The sequence below is a fragment of the Pleurodeles waltl genome, chromosome 1_2, assembly GCF_031143425.1.
Source record: "Pleurodeles waltl isolate 20211129_DDA chromosome 1_2, aPleWal1.hap1.20221129, whole genome shotgun sequence".
Taxonomy (NCBI): domain Eukaryota; kingdom Metazoa; phylum Chordata; class Amphibia; order Caudata; family Salamandridae; genus Pleurodeles; species Pleurodeles waltl.
In genome coordinates, this window is record NC_090437.1 from 355,897,118 (window position 1) to 355,921,483 (window position 24,366).

The following is a 24,366-nucleotide window of genomic DNA, read 5'->3' on the forward strand; positions in this document are numbered from 1 at the left end:
TTTTAATTGCCAGAAAGCGCAGCAAGTTCTTGAGGTTTTTATTAGGACAAGACCACTACCAGTACATTTGGTCTCAGGTCAATGCCCAGAACATTCTCAAAGTGCACCGCAGTTGTGGCTGCCCATCTGAGGAAACGCAAAATATTTGTCTACCCCCTATCTAGATGACTGGTTGATCCAGGCGTCGATGTCTCAAGAAGCTCAGCTTCACTACAACTGGGTTGCAGTCTCCTCCGATTAGACCTCCAGGTCACAGTCTGCAAGTCAAATTATGCATCCTTCAGAGGAGAGGCACTTATCAGTACTTCGGACATTTCACTCTCATGACAGCTTGTCGTGCAACAGTGAAAACAATATCCTCTCTTCTCGGCGGCATCCTGGATTTTCCTCACACCGAATGCTCGTCTACACATGCGACCCCTGCAGGAATGTCTCAAGGACCAGTGGGACCAGATGAGGGGCAATTGGGAGGACAGGATAGTCATGTCTCTGCATGCAAAACTGTCCTTGAGCTGGTGATGTTCCCCAAAGAACCTGCTTTGAAGGATGCCTTTCCATCAGGAGGTTCTTCCTCAAAGAATAGTAACGGATGCCTCACTACTAGGCTGGGGGGGGGGGGTGGGGGGCTCACATAGACCATCTTCAGATCCAGGGCAAAAGGTCAGAGAGACAGTTGACATCCTACATCTGCCTCCTGGACTTATGCACCGTTCATCTAGCGCTAAAAGTGTTTCACCCATCGTTCACATCCAACTCCCTGCTTTTCCAGACAGACAATATGAACACCATGTACTACCTCAACAAGCAGGGATAGGTGAGGTCCATGCTTTTATCACAAGAAGCCCAAGCAATCTGGAAATGTTACATAGCCAGGAATCTAATGATCACTGCAACTCACCTTCCAGGTGTGCAAAATGCTCAGGCCGACTCTCTCAGGATTCTATAAGAAAACCACAAGTGGGTCTTGCTCGATGACGTCATTTACAACATATTTCATCTCTGGGGCACACCTTCCATCGACCTGTCTGCCACCATAGAAAAAAAAACATGCCGTAGCTTTGCCTTGAGGTACTACCAACCAGGGACACTTACGAATGCCCTGTGGATCCACTGGTCTGGAAGATGTCTTTACCCCTTTCCACGGATTCGCCTGATCCCAGCAGTCCTCATCAAGCTGTCCCCCTCAAGAGCCAAAATGATCTTAATAGCTCCGGAGTGGCCATGTCAATAGTGGTTCACAGACATACTTCACCGGCCCATCCATCCACATCTCAAGCTGCCATACAGGACAGACCTGCTCACGAAGTTCGGAGGGCAGATGGTACATCACAGTCTCTCCTCCTTGAATTTGGCGGCATGGCTTTTAAGCTAGTGCAGTACGGACACTTGAATCTGCCGCAGAACTGCATGAACATCCTCAAAGAAGCTAAGCGGCCATCCACCTGTTCTGCATATGCCTTCAAGTGGAAGAGAGAGTCTGCAGTTGGTGTTTGGATCCCACGCCTTGCCAGGAAGATGTCATTCTCCAATGGTTTCTCTTTCTGGTAAAATCTGGTTTTCACTTCTCTTCTATAAAGTTCACCTGGCAGCCCTTAATGCCTACAGAAAATGTCCTTCACAAACCTCCTTTTTTTTTTTTAATCCCAGTCATCAAGGATTTTCCAGAAGGCTTAAAAAAGGTTTTTTCCCTCTCATTAGGCGCCGTTCACCTCCATGTGACCTTGACATTGTACTCTTTTGTCTTATGCAGTCTCCCTTTGAACCTATTCACAAACCCTTCCTGCAACACCTCTCATAGAAAACAGCCTTCCTTGTAGCAATAACATCAGCTCGCAGGGTTAGTGAGATCAAAGCACTTTGTTCTCATGAACCATACACAGTCTTCCATTCTAGCAAAGCGCATATGAGAACTCACTCAAAATTCCTCCCTAAGGTTGTTTTGGATTTTCACATTAACTAGACCATGTCTCTTCCAACATTTTTTCAGAATCCCTCTATTCCAGCGAAAAGACCGCTCCATTACCTGGATGTGAGGAGAGTTTTCAAATTCTACCTAGAGAAGACATGCGACATCCACAGGTCAGACGAGCTGTTTAACTATGGTCCGGTCTGTAGGGTTTGGCCGCTTCTTAACAGTCCATTTACCAATGGATAATTTTTTGCATTCTCTTGTGTTATCAAAAGGCTAACAGGACACTGTCAGGTAAGCCGAAAACACACTCCACTAGAGGTGGAGCGGCTAATGCTGTATTATTGAGAAATATCCATATCCCAGATATTTGCTTGGAGATCTGTCCATGCATTTACCAAACATTACTGCCTAGATCCTGATGCCAGAGCAGACGCTCAAGTAGGACAGGCCTCCCTTAGGAATCTGTTTGCTTGAAATTACATTCTCTGTCCTCTCCACCGCCTTAGGTAGGGATGGGCTTGCCACTGTATTCAGTGCTTATGACTATAAATTGAAATCCCCTACGTGTGAAGGAATAGTTTCTTACCTGTAATTCCAGTTCTCTCGTAGGGGAATTTCCATTATAGTCATAAGCAACCCTCCCTCCTCCCTAATGAATTGGACAGACTTACCAGTACACTAATATTTCACCACACATCACCTCAATAAGAACTGAAGCAGCTGTCACCTGCTCAGCATGATGGGATACTGGTGGTCTTTTGGTTCTTAAAGGCGCAGTCTCTATTTTAACTTGTATAATGGCAGCCTTTAGGGCTGCACTGCCCTGCTTTGCTTCATCTCTCTAATGTACGAAAAAAAATGGTTTGTGAAAGACAATTAATGCTGTTTTACAAAAAACATCATTAAATTATCTATCTGTGTGTATGTATGTGTGCATATATATATATATATAATCTCCTGGCCCTATTTTTTAAAGCTCAAGATGAACAATTGGGCCATTGAAGCCTCTTCCTATAGGCTGCAAAATATGTTTCTTTCTTGACTGAATCTGCAGGCCTTCACGAAGAAAGCACTTAAGAAGATGTATTGTGAAAAAGTGCTCTGGTGCTCTGGGGTCCCCACACATGGATGGGACTATTCAGTGCTTATGACTATAACAGAAATTCCCCTATGAGAGAACTGTACTTACAGGTAAGAAACTATTTCTTCTCTTGTGCCACTCCAGCCCTCTGGGCTGGCCAGACATGATGCTGCTACCCAAGTGTGACGAGTATAAGAGATGATGGGGTCATTGTTGATTGGCTTTCATTTGCCACTGATGAATGTCTTCCATTATCAAATAAAAAGAACAAACAGGGCTACCAACATCCTCCTGCCCCTTGGTTTTCAGAAACCCTTAAAATAGAAAAAACTAAATGCAAGAACTTGGAAAGGAAATGGCGAAAAAACTATGACCCAGACAGAAAAGCTACTTACAAACTAGCCCTTCTTAATTATCACCGATTATGTAAGATCGCCCGCGCCAAACACGCCACCGAGATTATTCTACAATCCCAGAATTGCCCCAAAGTGCTGTTTGAAGTAGTTCAGGAACTCTCTGGTGGCTCTCGCCTATCTAAGCCCCCTGACTTTGACTCCAAGAAATGTAATGATTTGGCGACCTTCCTTGTGGATAAAATTGACAAAATTTATGCTGAATTCCACAATGACTCTAATCATGCCAGTATTATCACTAAATCCCAATCTACTCACTCTTTACCTTTTCCTATCATTCAAGAAACAACCCAAGTCAATCATTCTAACTTACTCAATGAATGGCTCCCTATGGATACTGCCTCTTTCTCTAATATTCTCACAAGCATTAAAACTGGTTCCCAGCAAGATCCTATCCCCATCTCGGTACTTCAAAAGCTTGACCCCTCCATACTTCTCTTCATTATGCAGTTTCTTAACTTGTCATTTACCGAAGCTTATGTGCCGGCATCATGGAAGCATGCAATGGTTCTTCCTTTACTTAAGAAAACTAACTCTGATCCTGAAATTTTCTCTAACTTTCGCCCAATTTCTCTTTTGCCTGTTTTTTCCAAAATTTTGGAAAAACATGTTAATTTTCAATTATCCCAGTTTGTAGAAACCAATAACATCCTCCACCCTTCCCAATCTGGTTTTCGTGTTGGCTACTCAACTGAGGCGACCTTACTGGGTGTGACTGAAAATATCCGCCAACAAATTGACAAAGGAGAAACTGTAGCTCTTATCCTATTGGATTTAAGCGCAGCTTTTGACACTGTATCTCTCATCTCTCCTAAAAACTCTTAATACTAAGGGCATTGGCGGCAAAGCCCTTCTGTGGTTATCCAGTTTTTTATCTAATAGGACTTTTCAGGTTTTCTCTCATATAGCTTCCTCTTTGACTCATGCATCCCCTTATGGAGTTCCCCAGGGCTCCATTCTCGATCCACTACTCTTTAATATATGTGTCAGTCCTTTGGCGAGCATAGCAGAACAAGCTGGTTTAACTATTTTTTCTTATGCCGATGACACTCAACTTATTTTTTCACTCTCTTCTAAAGAAACCGCTAACCCTCCCTCTTTGCAAATGGGACTATCTAAGATAGCCAATTGGATGCATTTTAATAAACTCAAACTTAATGGAGGTAAGACAGAACTCCTCATTTTTGGAAATAAAAAGTCTCTTTGGGGCCCCCAACATTGGCCCTCTGAGTTGGGTGCCCCCCCTATGCCTTCCCTCTCTGCACGTAACCTAGGCATCATAATTGATGATCAGTTGAATATGAAAAAACAGGTGACCAAAGTAGCTTCTACCTGTTTCGCTATCTTGAAGTGGCTTCGCAAAATTCTCTGGATGCTTCCTATGGCTGCCCAGAGAACTGTGATCCAAGCGCTAGTTATTTCTAGACTGGATTACGGAAACGGGCTCTATTTGGGTGCGAATAAAGAAGCGCTACATAAACTGCAAGTTGTTCAGAACTCGGCGGCCAGGCTTCTTTGCCAACTTCCCAGAATCACTCCTACTTCTGGTGTACTTTGTGAACTTCATTGGCTAAGAATTGAGAATCGTATCAAATTTAAAGCCCTATGCTACATGCATAAAATTAATACGGGCCTAGCTACCTTAATATTCTGGTCCAACAATACCAGCCCTCTCGTTTACTTCGATCCTCTAATCAACTAAAATTCCAGGTGCCCAAATTCAGACGTGCCAAAATGGGGGGACGCTCTTTTGCTTTCCTAGCTCCCTCTCTCTGGAATTCTCTTCCCTCTTACTTGCGTCATGAAAGGGTGTTCATTAGATTTCGCAAAGAGCTTAAGACATGGCTCTTTAACCAGTAATTGCCTAAGTTGCTCGCCTGAGCCTGCCTTTGTCTTGCATTGTCTTTAGCGCCGGGAAACCTTCGGGTAGCTGTGCGCTATATAAAATCAATAAATAAATGAGTGGGCTGAGCCCGCCTGACTCTGAGATGAGCAGTGGACAGCCGCACCTACCTTAGGACTTTGCCCTGACCTGGAGGAATGTTTTTGGTAGTGGGTGCTTACCACCCCCCGATTTGTTGTGGAGACTTCTGGTCTAAGTTAACATGTCCCCCCTGCACTGGTGGATGAACCTTTTAAATTCTGTTTTGTAGGTTCCTGTGACATCTGCAACTTGATGGAACCGAATGTGGCCCCTTCTGTGATGGTGTGATACTATTTGGAGTCACAACACAAAGACTGGATGGCTGTAGACCCATGGCCACTCTCCTACTGAATGCACTGCCCAGCCGTAGGGTGGAACATGTACCTTCGTTCCAGAGTTCAATCAATTTGATAGTGTTCTGCAGTTGATGGAACTGCATCCTGCAACATCTGTCATGGCCCTGCTTATATCTGCCACAATTACCATGATGTTCCTGTGATACATATGGTTGGTACTTTATAGAGTGACAGTCTCCTATAAGAAGGCCAATTGCTGTGTGAGGCCTGTTTCAGACCTGCAAAGGTTTGGAGGTGTGGGCGGTATCCATTCTGGACCTAGTCAGTGATTAAACTAAAATGAGCATCTAATGCTGCGAAGTCCAAGCAAGATAGCTACACCAATCACCTGTCTGGCAACCACAGCATGCTTTTCAGTGATTATCTACCTGCCCCATCTGGGATGCCACATGAAACTGCACCTAAGGAAAAATTCAAGATGAGGTCCAACCAGTGGTTCATAGCCAATATCAGTGACACTAGGTGAAGTTTTTCCAGAAGACTCAGGGAAAAATGAAATCTGTTGATCATGTAATGGCTGGAGTGACAAAACATAGACATGCAAAGGAGCTTAAACTGGGTGCTTGGAAAGGTGACAACTTGGAAGGAAGATCGAGATGGAACATACGTCTCCTAAGCCTGAGTGTGGTCCTGAGGCGGTATAATGAAAGACTTCAAGGCAGAACTGGACCTTATGGTGCTGGATAAATCCAGTATGTCCGTTCAATTTCACAGTGAGTCAGCTCATAAAACTCTGCTACTTGGGCCTGCTCCTAACGGTTTTCAAAATATTATGTTACAACTATTTGTGTCAGTTTGGTTCCAGGGAATCTTAGACAAGACAATGCCACCTGTTCTTCCCTGACCAGCCAGACAGTGGAGCACTTAATGAGGGCTTGTCTGAGGACCTGAAGTGACATCTAAGAAAAACAAGAATTTTCAATGCAATAGATCTCACATTAGTGAGAATTAGAGCTATTGACATTGTAAATTACAATGTATTTTACCCATTTGTTTTTGTTTTGAGTGGATGCATGTGGTGTGTAGTGGAATTAGGTGGGTTGTAATGGAATTATGTGGCATGGTTGATAGATATGGGTGAGGGCTGTACAGATTAGATATAAAACGCATTGATCCACTTTTTTCTGCCACAGCCATTTACTTTACGTGCGACTTTAAAATGGCTACAGCATAAAACTTGCAAAGTGACAAGATAAGTACAGACTTAACCCCTTCACTGCGAGCGTCGGCCACTGGCCGACGGCCGCACTACCTCCCTGGTGCAGGTCACGACCAGTGGCCGACACCAGGGAGGGGGTTAATAAATCCTCGGGTGCATCGCACCCGTGGATTTTTTTTACATCCCTGGGAGACACGGAAGCTTCTGTGTCTCCCCCCCGCCCCCCACCCGCCCCTTTGTGACTGACGTTACAAAGTTGATTTCCCCATCGGAGCAGGAAGCAACCTTGCGGCCGCTTCCTGCTCCAATGGGGAAAACGGCCTTCCCCACGTTCGGGAAGGCCTCGTAAGAAAGGGGAGACTCTCCCCTTTCTTACGAGGCCTTCTGAAAGTGTTTCCTGGCCCCGAACGCAGCACAGCTGCGATCGGGGGCCAGGAAACACCACTAGACGCCAGGGATTTCACTTGGGGGGGGGGTCGGCCCCCTCGGAAAACGGGGCGCCCACCCCGGGGGCATTTTCTTTTTTTTTTTTAAAAGGTAGGTGCCCCCGCCCAGGGGAAACTTTTTTTTTTCTTCAAAAAAAATAAATAAATGGACAGGGTCGCCCGTGGGCAGGGTGACCCCCTGTGGGTGCAATATTTTTTTTACTTGTTGTAGGGTTTCCCTGGGGGCCATTTTGGCCCCCAAGGAAACCATACAACAACTAAAAAAAAAAAATATATATATATATATATATATATATGTGTATATATTTATGTGTATATATTTATATGTATATATGTATATGTATATATGTATATGTATATATGTATATGTATGTATATGTATGTATGTATATGCATATATGTATGTATGTATGTATATATGTATATAGATAGATATATCTATAGATAGATATAGATGTGTGTATATATATATATATCAATCTATAGATATATCTATGTAGATAGATATATATAGATATAGATCTATATATATATATCTCTCTCTCTCTCTCTCTATATATATATATATATATATATATATATCTATCACTTTTGTCAATATGTGTGTGGTTTCCCTGGGGGCTGCGATCGGCTCTTGCGGCTTCAAAGCAATGCACATACTTCAACTGACGCTTTTCCACTGTAGCTTTTAGGCAGCAATAAAAAAGTCAAGTAAGTATTGTGACTATGTTGCTGCTACAAAAGGGTCAGACTTGTCTAGTGGCAGTTTTAGTGCCATAAAGAAGCACAGAAGGTTTATATGCCTACTGCAAAGAGCAAATCTGTATTTTATGTAAATAGCTGAGTACATTAGTAAAGTCAGCCATTACCTGCGCTATAATACCAATTAAATGTATGTGCAGGGTGGAGGGCGGCTATGGAGAGATGAAGGGCACTTTTGCTGGGTGGTAATGAGGGAATCCGAGGAGGAGGGAGTGGGAGCACCAATAATGATTGTTGGACTGGGCGCAGGAGGTGCTAAAGACTGTGATGACTGGTATGTGACAAGGTGTTTTTTGAGTGTCTTGAAAGAACGTGCTGATTGAGGGAAGAAGCGCAGGTAAGGTGGCCTCTACTGTTGCACGTATCTCACACACACCATCGATTTTGTGACTGTCTACATAGGCTAGTGTTATAGAGCAACAGTTTAGCCAATAGCAGAGATGGCATCTTGATGCATGACTGCTGCCGGCACTCGGGTTATAGAGGACAGCTCTGACATAGGATCAGAGACTGAGACATCAGATACTGAGGCAGCATCTGAGGGATAGGACAATGGCACAGACTCTGGGAGTGATTTTTCAGTCGGAGGAGTCCCATTCGATAACTCCTCTTCCAGTACATTATGAGGGAGGTGATGAGGACAGTCCCTGCAGTCCCTTCGCAAGCAGTCTGTGCAACTGGGTAATAATGGGTTAGCCCAACCCAGAGAGCAGGTGAATGCGGCGGCAAGCAGTGAGAGACAGAGTGCTCTCTTGGGAGCTCCCCAATTTAGTTCAGCCCCAAATTCCACCGCCCAAATCGTATTGTGGAGACATCAAAATTATCTATGGCAAAACAAACTGGTTTTGTAAGGCAGGCACCTGTGTTTTTGGTCCTGGGTTCGGCGGCCATATAGAGAAACACACTAAACCCAAACATTTCTGGAAACTAGACATTCGGGGGAGTCCACAGAGGTGTGACTTGTGTGGATTCCCCAAAGTTTTCTTACCAAGAATACCCTGCAAATCTGAAATGTTGATTAAAAACTCTATTTTTCTCGCATTTCTGTCACACAAACTACAGGAATATGCTGGGATCTACAAAATTCCTACCACCCAGTGACTCCTCACCTGTCCTGATAAAAACACTACCCAACTTGAGTGCCTACACCTAGTGCCTGCGTCAGGAATGGATCACCCCAGGGTCAACAGGTGCCTCATGTAAGGACCAACATTGACCGTTGTGTGATCTATTACTGTCACGGGCACCAGGCCTACCCACACAAGTGAGGTACAGTTTTTATCGGGAGACTTGGGGGAATGCTGGGTGGAAGGAAATTTGTGGCTCCTCTCAGATTCCAGAACTTTCTGTCACCGAAATGAGAGGAAAAAGTGTTTTTTTGGCCAAATTTTGATGTTTGCAAAGGATTCTGGGTAACAGAACCTGGTCAGAGCCCCACATGTCACCCCATCTTGGATTCCCCTGGGTTTCTAGTTTTCAAAAATGCGCTGGTTTGCTAGGTTTCCCAGGTGCCGGCTGAGCTAGAGGCCAAAATCCACAGGTAGGCACTGTTTTCTATGAAAAAATGTGATGTGTCCACGTTGTGTTTTGGGGCATTTCCTGTTGCGGGCACTAGGCCCACCCACACAAGTGAGGTATCATTTTTATCGCGAGATTTGGGGGAACGCTGGGTGGAAGGAAATTTGTGGCTCCTCTCAGATTCCAGAACTTTCTGTCACCGAAATGTGAGGAAAACGTGTTATTTTAGCCACATTTTGAGGTTTGCAAAGGATTCTGGGTAACAGAACCTGGTCAGAGCCCCACAAGTCACCCCATCTGGATTCCCCTAGGTCTCTAGTTTTAAAAAATGCACAGGTTTGGTAGGTTTCCCTAGGTGCCGGCTGAGCTGGAGGCCAAAATCTACAGGTAGGCACTTTGAAAAAAAACCAGCTCTGTTTTCTGTCAAAAAATGGGATGTGTCCACGTTGTGTTTTGGGGCATTTCCTGTCGCGGGCGCTAGGCCTACCCACACAAGTGAGGTATCATTTTTATCGGGAGACTTGGGGGAACGCTGGGTAGAAGGAAATTTGTGTCTCCTCTCAGATTTCAGAACTTTCTGTCACTGAAATGTGAGGAAAACGTGTTTTTTTAGCCACGTTTTGAGGTTTGCAAAGGATTCTGGGTAACAGAACCTGGTCAGAGCCCCACAAGTCACCCCATCTTGGATTCCCCTAGGTCTCTAGTTTTAAAAAATGCACAGGGTTGGTAGGTTTCCCTAGGTGCCGGCTGAGCTAGAGGCCAAAATCCACAGCTAGGCACTTTGCAAAAAAACAGCTCTGTTTTCTGTAAAAAAAAAAGTGATGTGTCCACGTTGTGTTTTGGGGCATTTCCTGTCGCCGGCGCTAGGCCTACCCACACAAGTGAGGTATCATTTTATCGGGAGACTTGGGGGAACATAGAATAGCAAAACAAGTGTTATTGCCCCTTATCTTTCTCTACATTTTTTCCTTCCAAATATAAGAGAGTATGTAAAAAAAAACGTCAATTTGAGAAATGCCCTGCAATTCACATGCTAGTATGGGCACCCCGGAATTCAGAGATGTGCAAATAACCACTGCTCCTCAAAACCTTATCTTGAGCCCATTTTGGAAATGCAAAGGTTTTCTTGACACCTATTTTTCACTCTTCATATTTCAGCAAATGAATTGCTGTATACCCAGTATAGAATGAAAACCAACTGCAGGGTGCAGCTCATTTATTGGCTCTGGGTACCTAGGGTTCTTGATGAACCTACAAGCCCTTTATATCCCTGCAACCAGAAGAGTCCAGCAGACAAAGCGGTATATTGCTTTCAGAAATCTGACATCGCAGGAAAAAGTTACAAAGTAAAACATAAAGAAAAATGGCTGTTGTTTTCAGCTCAATATCAATTTAATTTTTTATTTTAGCTGTTATTTTCTGTAGGAAAACCTTGTAGGATCTACACAAATGACCCCTTGCTGAATTCAGAATTTTGTCTAGTTTTCAGAAATGTTTAGTTTTCCGGGATCCAGCATTGGTTTCACACCCATTTCTGTCACTAACTGGAAGGAGGCTGAAAGCACCAAAAATAGTAAAAATGGGGTATGTCCCAGTAAAATGCCAAATTTGTGTTGAAAAATGTGGTTTTCTGATTCAAGTCTGCCCGTTCCTGAAAGGTGGGAAGATGGTGATTTCAGCACCAGAAACCCTTTGTTGATGGCATTTTCAGGGAAAAAACCACAAGCCTTCTTCAGCAGCCCTTTTTTCCAATTTTTTGGGAAAAAACTAAATTTTCACTGTATTTTGGCTAATTTCTTGGTCTCCTCTGGGGGAAACCACAAACTCTGGGTACCATTAGAATCCCTAGGATGTTGGAAAAAAAGGACGCAAATTTGGCGTGGATAGCTTATGTGGACAAAAAGTTATGAAGGCCTAAGCGCGAACTACCCCAAATAGCCTAAAAAAAAGAGCTCAGCACGGGGGGAGGGGGAGGGGGGAAGGCCCAGCAGCTAAGAGGTTAAAGGCATCTTTATTGTTTGTACTTTCGCATGTCTGGTCAGAAGTTTGTGAAACACTAGACTGCTGGAGTGTGTGTATTTTTTTTAGACCAGGGAGAGACTGCAGAGACGTCTGAAACACGAGAGCAGCGTGGGAGAGACTGTAGGTATGTGTATAACTTCTGACAGGGTGGGGAGCGAGTGACATTAGGAATGTATGTGACTTGTGCATAGCGGTGGTGGGTTGAAACTACAGGAATGTGTGCAGATCCTCAGCAGTGAGGGTGTGTGCAAGAGCATGAGCTGCTTTTGAAGGCAGTGTGGTAGAGACTGCAGGAATACATGTGACCTGAGAAATGTGGTGGGGTGAGGCTACAGGAGTGCGTGTAACTTGACGTAATGTGTCGAACTGTATACCAGTGAGAAATGGATTACATTCATGTGTGTGTGGTTTGTGCGTCCGTGCCTATGCCTGGTTTTGTGTTTGAGAAAGAGTCCTCTGAACGTTTAGTAGAGGATCTGCAGGGGTGTGTGGGCATGGAGAGCAGTGGGGGAGATATACTCCGCTCTTCACCACCCCGAAGTTGATTACACGAGTTCTACTGCCATCGTTAATATTAATACACCTTTATTAGAAAGACAATTATGTGTTTTGTTTTGTTTTTTTGTTAAAATATTTTGTAAAATGCCCTCTTAGGTCCCTAACAGGGTGCAGTCTTGGTTGTATAAATAAAGGACACTGTCACTTTAAATCTGCAGACACTTATAGTAAAAGTTGATTCAATTAGCCAGAGGCGGAGTTGACTTTATGGAAATTAATTAGTAACGTGGGGTTGGGGTGGGGGGCATACAGCAATGCCGGGGTCAGGCTGATGAAAAGTTGATAGTTCTTCCCGCTACGTGTCTGCTTAGGTGTACAGCACATGTTGAACAGACTGCAAAAATAAGGAGTTACAATCACTCCATTCAGTGGTACGCCTTTTATCAACCTTAACAGGACCTGCTGCTTACACACATACGGTTGTGTTACATAAATCTTTGCAGCTTGCATCAGAGGGAAAGTTATAAACAGTGTTCTCTAATGCATATTTCAAAGTTGTCTGTAGCAAAACACGGAGGAAAAATTCGTTTCTTCGTTTTTTTATTTTTTTTATCTCAAAATAATAAATTAAACAAACGTACGCACACAAGCTGATTCAGCAGGGAGGAGAGTAATGGGAGACGGGGCAAAAAAACGAGATAAATGCCATTCGGCTGAGCGAGTTGTGTTCACAATAAGCCTCGAAGCACCTGATATTTTGGTAAACCTGGGAATATTCCAGCTTCATGTGAACTTCCTGTGTAACATAAGAAATTGAGCGCAATAAAAACTTCCAGTAGAAGATGAATAAAAACATGGCTGGGGTGTAAGGCAGAGTTTCAAGGGAGAGATGAAATGTAATTTGGGTCGTGCTCGACGTGCAATGAGAGCTGGAAACTAATAGAAACCTGGGCAGATGAACACACAGGCGAGCTCAACAACGAGGAAAACATTAGGGCAAGACCGGAAAACAGATGAGGGCGGGCAAATGGACAAGAAAGAGAATGTGAGAGATGCCCACAGAATAAGAGGTAGCGAAAGAGGGGACCCAGGGGGAGGGAGGGAAACACTGGTAATGTTCCAGCTTCATGTGAACATTTTCACAGCAGGTTCTTGTAGGAAAGTCACTCTTTTTGGCATGGTTACCCCCAGTTTCTGCCTATTTATCAGTGTGTTTAGACTGTCTTCACTGGGATCCTAGCTAACCAGGACCCCAGTGATTGTGCTCTCTTCTCCATATTTGGTTGTTTCTGTACCCTTTACACCCCTTAATTGACATACTGGTGTACCCCTGTAAGTCCCTAATATATGGTATTTGGGTACCCAGGGCATAGGTACACCAGGGGTTCCCCATGGACTGCAGCATGTATTATACCACCCATGGGAGCCCATAGAAACCGTCTGCAGGCCTGCCATTGCCTCTGGCAGGCCTGCACTCTGGGGGCTCTTTAGAGGACACCCCACTTGTATTGCTCCTGCCAGTCTCCTAGGGTTTGCGGGCAGCACACTCTGCTGCAGCCCATCAGACAAGTTTCTGCCCTTCTGCTTGACCAGCTCAAGCAGGGGAAGGCAGAACAAAGGATTTCCTGTGGGAGAGGGAGGCAACACCCTCTCTCTTGGAAATAGGTGTTACATGGCTGGGAATGGGTAGCCTCCCCACGCTACTGGCTTGCTTTGAAGGGCACATTTGGTGCCCTCCTTGCATAATTCATTTTGCACTAGTCCAGTGACTGCCAGTCCCTGCTCTTGTTCGAAAGAACAACGGAAAGGTGGGTGACCACTCCCTTTTCCATCGCCACCCCAGTGACGGTGCCCAGAGCTCCTCCAGGTAGCCACTCAGTTCTTCTGCCAGCTTGAAAGCTAGATGGGCAGATGCCCCTGGGAGCATCTGGTTGGTCAGAATAGGTGACTGACGTCAGTGACCCCCCATGCTAGGTGGTCATCCTGAAGAGTGACCAATCCCACTGGTAGGACTATTTGGGGACTCCCTTGTTTGTGGGTCCCCAGGTACGGCATGCAAGAGTCCACCAGGATTCCTCTGCAACGACCTCTTCTGCTCCTGGCCACTGGAATCACTGCTGGACACTTCAGGAACCAAACAGGCCTCCAACTCCCAAGACGAGCTTGTCTTGCAACATTGTTCCTTTGGCTCCTTTCAGCTTTTGCAACACTTCCACAGCTGTGCATCCTCTGGGGTCAGCAAGACCAGCTGCACCAAAGAAGCAAGAAGGAATCCCCCTTGGAGTGAATGAGTCACTCCCCTGTATCCGCACTCATCTAAGGCAAAGATGACCAGCTGCTGGGATCCTCTGCCATCCACTCCAGGAAGAATCTCCAACACAGTTGGTGGGTCTGAGTGGTCCCCATTGACCGCTCTACCTGCTGTCCAATTTGGGAGACGGTGAGCCCTTGCCTTTCCTTGCAGGACAGTACCCCTGCGCACTGTGACTTTTGCAGCAACCAAGGCTTGTTGACTCCTGCTCCAAAGGATCTTCAGGCTCCAAGTGGCCCCGGCCTCTAGAACTTCACCCTTGCAAGGACAGTCTCTTCTCTGCTGCTCCAGCAACGTGGGACGCCTCTCCAGGTATGCTGACTGAGCCTCACTGCAACTTACTGTGTCTGCTGCCAGTGGGTTGCCTGTGGTGGCTGCAACTGCTTCTTCTGACTCTCCTGACTGCTGAGGTTCAGCCTGGACTCCCCTCCAAGGGTTGAGTCCACTGGACCATACTGGTCCACTTCTTTCTTGCAAATCTTTTTTTGTTGTTGCTCCAACTTGCATTTTTCAAGACTTGTTGGTGGACTCCCTCACAACTGACCATCTGCGACCCGGCTACTGTCGTGGGATATCATCTGCATGACTCCATGGACTTCTCTGCAGCTCCTGGGCTCCACAGCTGATCATCTTCCCTGTCAACCCTGATCTTCATCCACAGAAGGGGTGGGTAGTGGCTCCTGCCCCGTCTGGGCAATTGTGTATGGACTGGACTCTGTCCCCTTCTTTTGCAGGTCCTCTTCTTCCAGACTCCACGACTGGGTTCCACTGGACTAGTCCTCATTTTGCAATCTTCCTCTTTTTAGCCTTTGGGAAGACCAGGTACTTACTTCTGCTCTCCTGGTCGCTGGTGGTCACTTAAGTTCTCGCCTCTTGGGGTCCCAAGTTCTCCCAGCTCCCCTCTAACTACTCCATATCTTTGGGTGGGGGACTTCAGTTAGCATTCCAATATTTTAGTATAAAATTTGGTGCCCCTCTAGGGCCCAAACTATTTTTCACAAATGTTTGTCAATGATGTTTTTGCTTATAGTTATTGTATGTATGTGTATGTATATATGTGTGTGTGTATATATATATATATATATATATATATATATATATATATATACACACTTCTGCCATCAGAGTGTTACAAGTTGTTTTTCTTCGAAGAAGTGTTTTCGAGTCACAAGATCGAGTGACTCCTCCTCTTCGGTTCTATTGTGTAGGAGACTGGCCTGGCTTATAGTGGGTACCTAGTGGTACTTACACCTTGTGCCAGGTCCAGTTATCCCTTAGTAGTGTTCTAGCAGCCTAGGCTGATAGAAGTAGCTATAGCAGAGCAGTTTAGGCTGAACTAGGAGACATGCAAAGCTCCTACTATACCACTTAGCACTATATCATAAGAAAACACAATGCTCAGAGTTGCTAAAAATAAAGGTACATATACACACAGACCAAAATCAGGTAAATAAACAGTTAGCAAAGTAATGCAAATACTGTAGAACACAATAGAATGCAATAGGAGACAATAGGCCTACGGGCAACACAAACCTTATACTCCAAAAGTGGAATGCGAACCACGAATGGACCCCCGGCCTAGTGTAGTGTGTAGAGGGTCGCTAGGAGTGTAAGAAAACACTAAGGGTGTCCAAGATACCCCACCCCAAGACCCTGAAAAGAAGAGTAAAGTTACCCTACTACCCCAGAAAGACAATAAAGTCAAGATAAGGGATTCTGCAAAGACAACAACTGACTCCAAAGCACTGAAGACGGATTACTGGACCTGAGGACCTGCAAAGGAAGGGGACCAAGTCCAAGAGTCACCCAAGTGTCCAGGAGGGCAGTAGCCCACTAAACCCCGGATGAAGGTGCAAAAGGGCTGCCTCCGGGTGGAAGAAGCCGAAGATTCTTCAACAACGGAAGGAGCCAGGAACTTCTTTGGTCAGAAGATGTCCCACGGCGTGCTGAAGGATGCAGAGTTGTTTCCATGCAGAAAGACCGCAAACAAGCCTTGCTAGCTGCAAGAGTCACGTTTGAAGGTTTTGGGTGCTGCCAGGGCCCAGGAAGGACCAGGAGGTCGCCCCTTGGAGGAGGAGACAGAGGGGGCGCTCAGCAACACAGAGAGCCCATGCATAAGCAGGCAGCACCTGCAGAAGCACCTGAACAGGTGTTCAGAAGATCTGAGCACGGCTGTCGTCTCAGCACAACAAAAGGGAGTCCCACAAAGTCAGAGTCCAACACAGCGAGTTGGGCAATGCAGGACAGAGTGCTGGGGACCTGGGCTAGGCTGTGCACAAAGGAAGTCTTGCAAAAGTGCACAGAAGCCCTAGCAGCTGCAGTTCACACAGTACAGAGGATTACTGTCTGGCGTGGGGAGGCAAGGACTTACCTCCACCAAATTTAGACAGAAGGGCCACTGGACTGTCAGGGACACTTGGATCCAGCTCCTGTGTTCCAGGGACCACACTCATCAAGATGGGGGGACCCAGAGGACCGGTGATGCAGAAGTTTGGCGCTTACGTTGGCAGGGGGAAGATTCCGTCGACCCACGGGAGATTTCTTCTTGGCTTCCAGTGCAGGGTGAAGGCTGACAGCCCTCCAAGCATGCACCACCAGGAAACAGTCGAGAAAGCCGGCAGGATGAGGCGCTACAATATTGCTGGTAGTCTTCTTGCTACTTTGTTGCGATTTTGCATGCGTCCTGGAGCAGTCAACGGTCGATCCTGGCAGAAGTCGAAGAGGGAAGTGCAGAGGAACACTCGTGAGCTCTAGCATTCGTTATCTGGTGAGAAACCCACAGAAGAGACCCTAAGTAGCACTCAGAGGAGGATTGGCTACAGAGAAAGGTAAGCACCTATCAGGAGGGGGTCTCTGACGTCACCTGCTGGCCCTAGCCACTCATAGGGGTCCATTGTGCCCTCACACCTCTGCATCCAAGATGGCAGTGGTCTGGGACACACTGGAGGAGCTCTGGGCACTTCCCCTTGGGGAGTGGTCACTCCCCTTTCCTTTGTCCAGTTTCGCACCAGAGCATGGCTGGGGGAATCCCTGAACCGGTGTAGACTGGCTTATGCAAGGAGGGCACCATCTATGCCCTTCAAAGCATTTCCAGAGGCCAGGAGAGGCTACTCCTCTCCGGCCCTTCACAACTATTTCCAAAGGGAGAGGGGGTAACACTCTCTCTCAGAGGAAATCCTTTGTTCTGCCTTCCTGGGACTGGGCTGCCCAGGCCCCAGGGGGGCAGAAACCTGTCTGAGGGTTAGCAGCAGCGGTAGCTGCAGAGAGAACCCCAGAGAGTTAGTTTGGCAATACCCGGGCTCTATGCTGGAACCCCGGGGATGCATGGAATTGTCCCCCCAATACCAGAATGCTATTTGGGTGACAATTCCATGATCCTAGACATGTTACATGGCCATGTTCCGAGTTACCATTGTGACGCTACATATAGGTATTGACCTATATGTAGTTCACGCGTGTAATGGTGTCCCCGCACTCACAAAGTCTGGGGAAATTGCCCTGAACAATGTGGGGGCACCTTGGCTAGTGCCAGGGTGCCCTCACACTTAGTAACTTTGCACCTAACCTTCATTAGGTGAGGGTTAGACATATAGGTGACTTATAAGTTACTTAAGTGCAGTGTAAAATGGCTGTGAAATAACATGGACGTTATTTCACTCAGGCTGCAGTGGCAGTCCTGTGTAAGAATTGTCTGAGCTCCCTATGGGTGGCAAAAGAAATGCTGCAGCCCGTAGGGATCTCCTGGAACCCCAATACCCTGGGTACCTAGGTACCATATACTAGGGAATTATAAGGGTGTTCCAGTGTGCCAATCAGAATTGGTAAAATTAGTCACTAGCCTGCAGTGACCATTTTAAAAGCAGAGAGAGCATAAACACTGAGGTTGTGGTTAGCAGAGCCTCAGTGATACAGTTAGGCACCACACGGGGAACACACATAGGCCACAAACTTATGAGCACTGGGGTCCTGGCTAGCAGGATCCCAGTGAGACAGTAAAAACACACTGACATATACTCACAAACAGGCCAAAAGTGGGGGTAACAAGGCTAGAAAGAAGCTACCTTCCTACACATTGCGCATGGGCATCGACTCCATGTTAGATTGTTTTCTTTCCGCCGTCTGGTTCGGACGAGTTTCCTCTCGCTCCAAGATTTAGATTCAGAAAACTTTGAAAACGCTTTATTTTCATCGGTATTGTATCGATCGGGTTTACATCTTCCATCGACACATCTGTGCTGTCGGAGAAGACAACTCTACTGGCCCTTCGGGGTGCGGGGAGGCTCCTCGTGGTAGCCACCACCTGGGCAAGGGAGAGGGCCACCTGGGGGTCGCTTCTGCACTGGAGGTCAGATCCTTCAGGTCCTGGGGGCTGCGGGTGCAGTGTCTTTACCAGGCGTCGGGTTCTTAGAAGCAGGCAGTCGCGGTCAGGGGGGAGCCTCTGGATTCCCTCTGCAGGTGTCGCTGGGCTGGCTCAGGGGGGTCAACTCTGGCTACTCACAGGGTCGCAGTCGCCGGGGAGTCTGGCCTGTAGTGTTGTTTCTCCGCAGGTCAAGCCGGGAGCGTCGGGTGCAGAGTGCAAAGTCTCACGCTTCCGGCGGGAAATGTGTTGTCTTTAAAAGTTGCTTCTTTGTTGCAAAGATGTTTCTTCTTTGGAGCAGAGCCGCTGTCCTCAGGAGCTCTTTGTCCTTTTAGATGCAGGGTAGTCCTCTGAGGCTTCAGATGTCGCTGGACCCTGTGGAACGTGTCGCTGTTGCAGTTTTTCTTGAAGTGGGGAGACAGGCCGGTAGGGCTGGGGCCAAAGCAGTTGGTGTCTCCGTCTTCTCTGCAGGGCTTTCAGGTCAGCAGTCCTTCTTTGTCTTAGGTTGCAGGAATCTATCTTGCTAGGTTCTGGGAGCCCCTAAATACTCAATTTAGGGGTGTGTTTAGGTCTGGGGGGGTTAGTAGCCAATGGCTACTAGCCCTGAGGGTGGCTACACCCTCTTTGAGCCTCCTCCCTAATCCTATTGGGGGAATCCTCCATCTGCAAAAGTCAGAGTCACCTCAGCTCAGGACACCTTAGGGGCTGTCCTGACTGGCCAGTGACTCCTCCTTGTTTTTCTCATTATCTCCTCCGGCCTTGCCGCCAAAAGTGGGGCCGTGGCCGAAAGGGGTGGACATCTCCACTAGCTGGAGTGCCCTGGGGTGCTGGAACAAAGGGGGTGAGCCTTTGAGGCTCACCGCCAGGTGTTACAGTTCCTGCAGGGGGAGGTCAGAAGCACCTCCACCCAGTACAGGCTTTGTTACTAGCCACAGAGTGACAAAGGCACTCTCCCCCATGTGGCCAGCAACATGTCTGGTGTGTGGAAGGCTGGCAAAACTAGTCAGCCCACACTGGAAGTCGGATATGTTCTCTAAGATGCCTTCTGGGGTGTATTTCACAATAAAATGTACACTAACATCAGTGTGCATTTATTGTGCTGAGAAGTTTGATACCAAACTTCCCAGTTTTCAGTGTAGCCATTATGGTGCTGTGGAGTTCGTGTTTGACAGACTCCCAGACCATATACTCTTATGGCTACCCTGCACCTACAATGTCTAAGGTTTTGCTTAGACACTGTAGGGGCATAGTGCTCATGCCCTCACCCATGGTATAGTGCACCCTGCCTTAGGGCTGTAAGGCCTGCTAGAGGGGTGACTTATCTATGCCATAGGCAGTGTGAGGTTGGCATGGCACCCTGAGGGGAGTGCCATGTCGACTTAGTCATTTTCTCCCCACCAGCACACACAAGCTGGCAAGCAGTGTGTCTGTGCTGAGTGGGGGGGTCCCCAGGGTGGCATAAGACATGTTGCAGCCCTTAGAGACCTTCCCTGGCATCAGGGCCCTTGGTACCAGGGGTACCAGTTACAAGGGACTTACATGGATGCCAGGGTGTGCCAATTGTGGAAACAAAGGTACAGTTTTATCGAAAGAACACTGGTGCTGGGGCCTGGTTAGCAGGCCTCAGCACACTTTCAAATCATAACTTGGCATCAGCAAAGGCAAAAAGTCAGGGGGTAACCATGCCAAGGAGGCATTTCCTTACACATGGGATCTTTATGTTCCAGTTCCCATTCCCAGCAATGACCCAGACTGCTATTCCTCTAAGCCTTCACAACCCGAGGATAGCACTGTGTACAATCAGGTTTTAGCTAGGGCTGCAGCATACCATGGGGTCACCATGCATACTGAACCACTGGAAGAGGATTTTTTTGTTTAATACCCTATCTTCAACACATTCAAAATACAAATGCCTCCCCATGCTCCCAGGCATGTTAAAACACCCTATCAAATATTCAGTGAGCCAGTTAAGGCACGTATAATAATGCCCAGGGTAGAGAAAAAGTATAAACCGCCTCCCTCTGATCCTGATTACATAACACATCAAGGGCCATATGTACGAAAGCTTTTTCCCATAGACACAGAATGGGTAAAATCCTTTGGTACATCTGGCCCCAAGTACCTCCAGGTTCCGTAGTGGTCAGCGCTGCCAGAAAAAGGTCAATCTCCCAGTCGTCAGGAGATGCTCCCCCACCCGATAAAGAGAGCAGAAAATTTGATGCTGCAGGGAAGAGAGTTGCATCCCAAGCAGCGAATCAGTGGAGGATAGCTAACTCACAAACACTGTTAGCTCGATATGACAGGGCCCATTGGGATGAGATGCAAGACATAATTCAGCATCTCCCCAAAGAACACCAGAAGATGGCACAAGTAGTGGAAGAAGGGTAAGCCATTACAATTAATCTAATTTGATCTGCCTTAGATGCAGCAGACACCGCTGCTAGAAGTGTCAATACTGCAGTGACAATACATAGGCATGCATGGCTCAGGTCGTCTGGTTTTAAACCCGAAATACAGCAGGCTGTGTTAAATATGCCATTCAATAAGAAGCAACTTTTCGGCCCAGAGGTTGACTTAGCCATTAAAAAATTACTCAAAGATTCAGACACAGCAAAAGCAATGGGTGCACTATACTCCACACCATACAGGGGATCCTTTCGGAAACCTCAGTTTCGAGATGGATTTAGACCACAGACAACAGAAGCATCCGCATCTCAGGCAAAACCAACCTACCACCTACAATACCAACAAGGTAGCTTTAGGGGCACATATAGGGGACAGTACCACAGAAATAGAGGACCATTTCAGACCTCTAAGCAACCTCCACAGCACCCTGACTTGTCTCATCCCCTTCCACTCCACACCTCTCCTGTGGGTGGAAGACTACAAAGAGTTGCACACAAATTGGCAAAACATTCCTCAGAAAATTGGATACTATCAGTTATCTGCAATGGCTATTGCCTAGAATTGAAACAAACTCCCCCAATCATTCCACTAAGGTCACACAAACTATCCACAGAACACATCAATCTGTTACAGGAAGAAGTCCAATCTCTATTACTCAAACAAGCAATAGAATCGGTACCAAAAGCTCAAATAGGGACAGGAGTTTATTCACTATATTTCCTGATTCCCAAAGGATGGCACCCTCAGACCAATATTAGATCTCAGGACCCTCAATCTTTACATCCTGTTAGAACATTTTCACATGGTAACTCTACCAGATGTTATCCCACTACTCCAAAAAACATGATTTCATGGCAACATTAGACCTCAGGGATGCTTATTTTCATATACCCATCCATCCTGCGCACAGAAAATATCTCAGGATTGTCATTCAAGGAAAGCACTATCAGTTCAAAGCATTACCTTTTGGAATAACAACAGCTCCAAGGGTATTCACAAAGTGCCTAGCAGTAGTCTCAGCTTACCTAAGAAGACAACATATACATGTCTTTCCATATCTAGACGATTGGCTAATAAAATCAAACAGTCATACGCAGTGCCAAAACCATACCCATTGCATAATACAAACCTTGCACACACTAGAATTCTCAATAAATTACCAAAAGCCACAATTACAACCGGCACAAACACAACAGTATTTGGGTGCAATACTAAATACTCAAAAGACGCTAGCATGTCCAAATACTCAAAAAATACAAGCATTCCAAAATATAGTCACACAAATACAAACAAATCAATGGTACACTGTCAGATTTGCCATGAAGATTTTAGGGATGATAGCATCATGTATTGCAATTGTTCAACACAAACTAAACATCCGGCCCTTACAACGGCCTTGCACAACAATGGTCACAGGCACACGGTCAACTTCAAGATCTAGTGTTGATAGACCGCCAAACATGCATGTCCCTTCAGTGGTGGAATTCCGCAAATCTAAGCAAAGGGTGGCCATTCAAGACCCTGTGCCTCAGACCATAATTACAACAGATGTATCAATGATTGGTTGGGGAGCTCACCTCAACAATCACGAACAATGGGATGCCCAACACAGCTACACATAAATCACTTAGTTGTTAGCTGTCTTCCTGGCACTCAAAGCTTTTCAGCCCCCTCTCACACAGAAGAATGTCCTTATCAAAACAGACAACATGACAACCATGTATTACCTAAACAAACAAAGAGGGGCACATTCGTCCCAACTCTCCCTTCTAGCCCCAAAAAAATGGAAATGGGCAATCCACAACCAAATTCACCTGTTAGCACAATTGGCCGATATTCTCAGCAGAAATCACCAACAAACACACAAATGGGAGATTCACCCTCAAGTACTTCAAAAATACTTTCAACATTGGGGAACACCAAACATAAATCTGTTCGCCACAAGCGAAAACGCGAAATCCCAAAACTTTGCATCCAGACACTCACATCCCCTATCCAAGGGCAATGCTCTATGGATCAATTGGTTAGGGATATTTGCTTATGCTTTTCCCCCTCCCCCTCTCCCACTCATTCCGTTTCTAGTCAACAAGTTGCGTCAAAACTCTCTCAATATGATATTCATAGCACTATGGTGGGCCCGTCAACTGTTGTACACAACATTGTTAAACCTTTCAGTAGTACCACATTCCAAACTTCCAGACCGACCAGATCTGTTGACACAAAACAAAGGACAAATCAGGCACCCAAATCCCAAAACACTCAATCTAGCGATTTTGCTCCTGAAGTCATAGAATTTGGATATTTACAACTCCCATCAGAATGTATGGAGGTTATTAAGCAAGCAAGAAAACCCACTACTAGACAGTGCTATGCAAACAAATGGAAAAGATTTGTATATCACTGTCAATCTAAACATATTGCCCCTTATACAGCATCAGTACAAGATATTGTATGCTATTTACTTCATTTACAAAAATCAAATTTAGCATTCTCTTCCATAAAAATTCATCTTACTGCAATTTCAGCATATTCACAAAATATACAGCACAGCTCCTTATTTAGAGTTCCTGTTATTAAAGCTTCCATGGAAGGTTTAAAACGCTTCATTCTACCCAGGACACCTCCAGTCCCCTCTTGGAATTTAAACATAGTGCTTACACGACTTATGGGCCCACCATTTGAGCCTATGCACTCACTTCAAATGCAATTCTTAACATGGAAGGTTGCCTTTCTAATCGCAATTACGTCTTTAAGAAGAGTAAGTGACATTCAAGCCTTCACTATTGAAGAACCGTTCTTCCAGGTACACAAGCATAAAGTTGTACTAAGAACAAACCCCAAATTTCTGCCAAAAGTTGTCTTGCCTTTACATATATATCAAACAGTGGAACTGCCAGTCTTCTTTGCACAGCCAGATTCTGTGTCAGAAAGAGCTCTACATATATTAGACATTAAAAGAGCTCTAATGCACTATATAGACAGAACAAAACCATTCAGAAAGAGTAAACAACTATTTTTAGCTTTCCAGAAACTTCACACAGGTAACCCCATATCAAAACAAGGGTTGGCAAGATGGATTGTAAGATGCATCCAAACATGCTACGTTAAAGCCAAAAGACAACTCTTAGTTACTCCTAAAGCACATTCTACAAGTTAAAAAGGGGCTACAATGGCTTTTTTAGGCAACATACCAATGGCTGA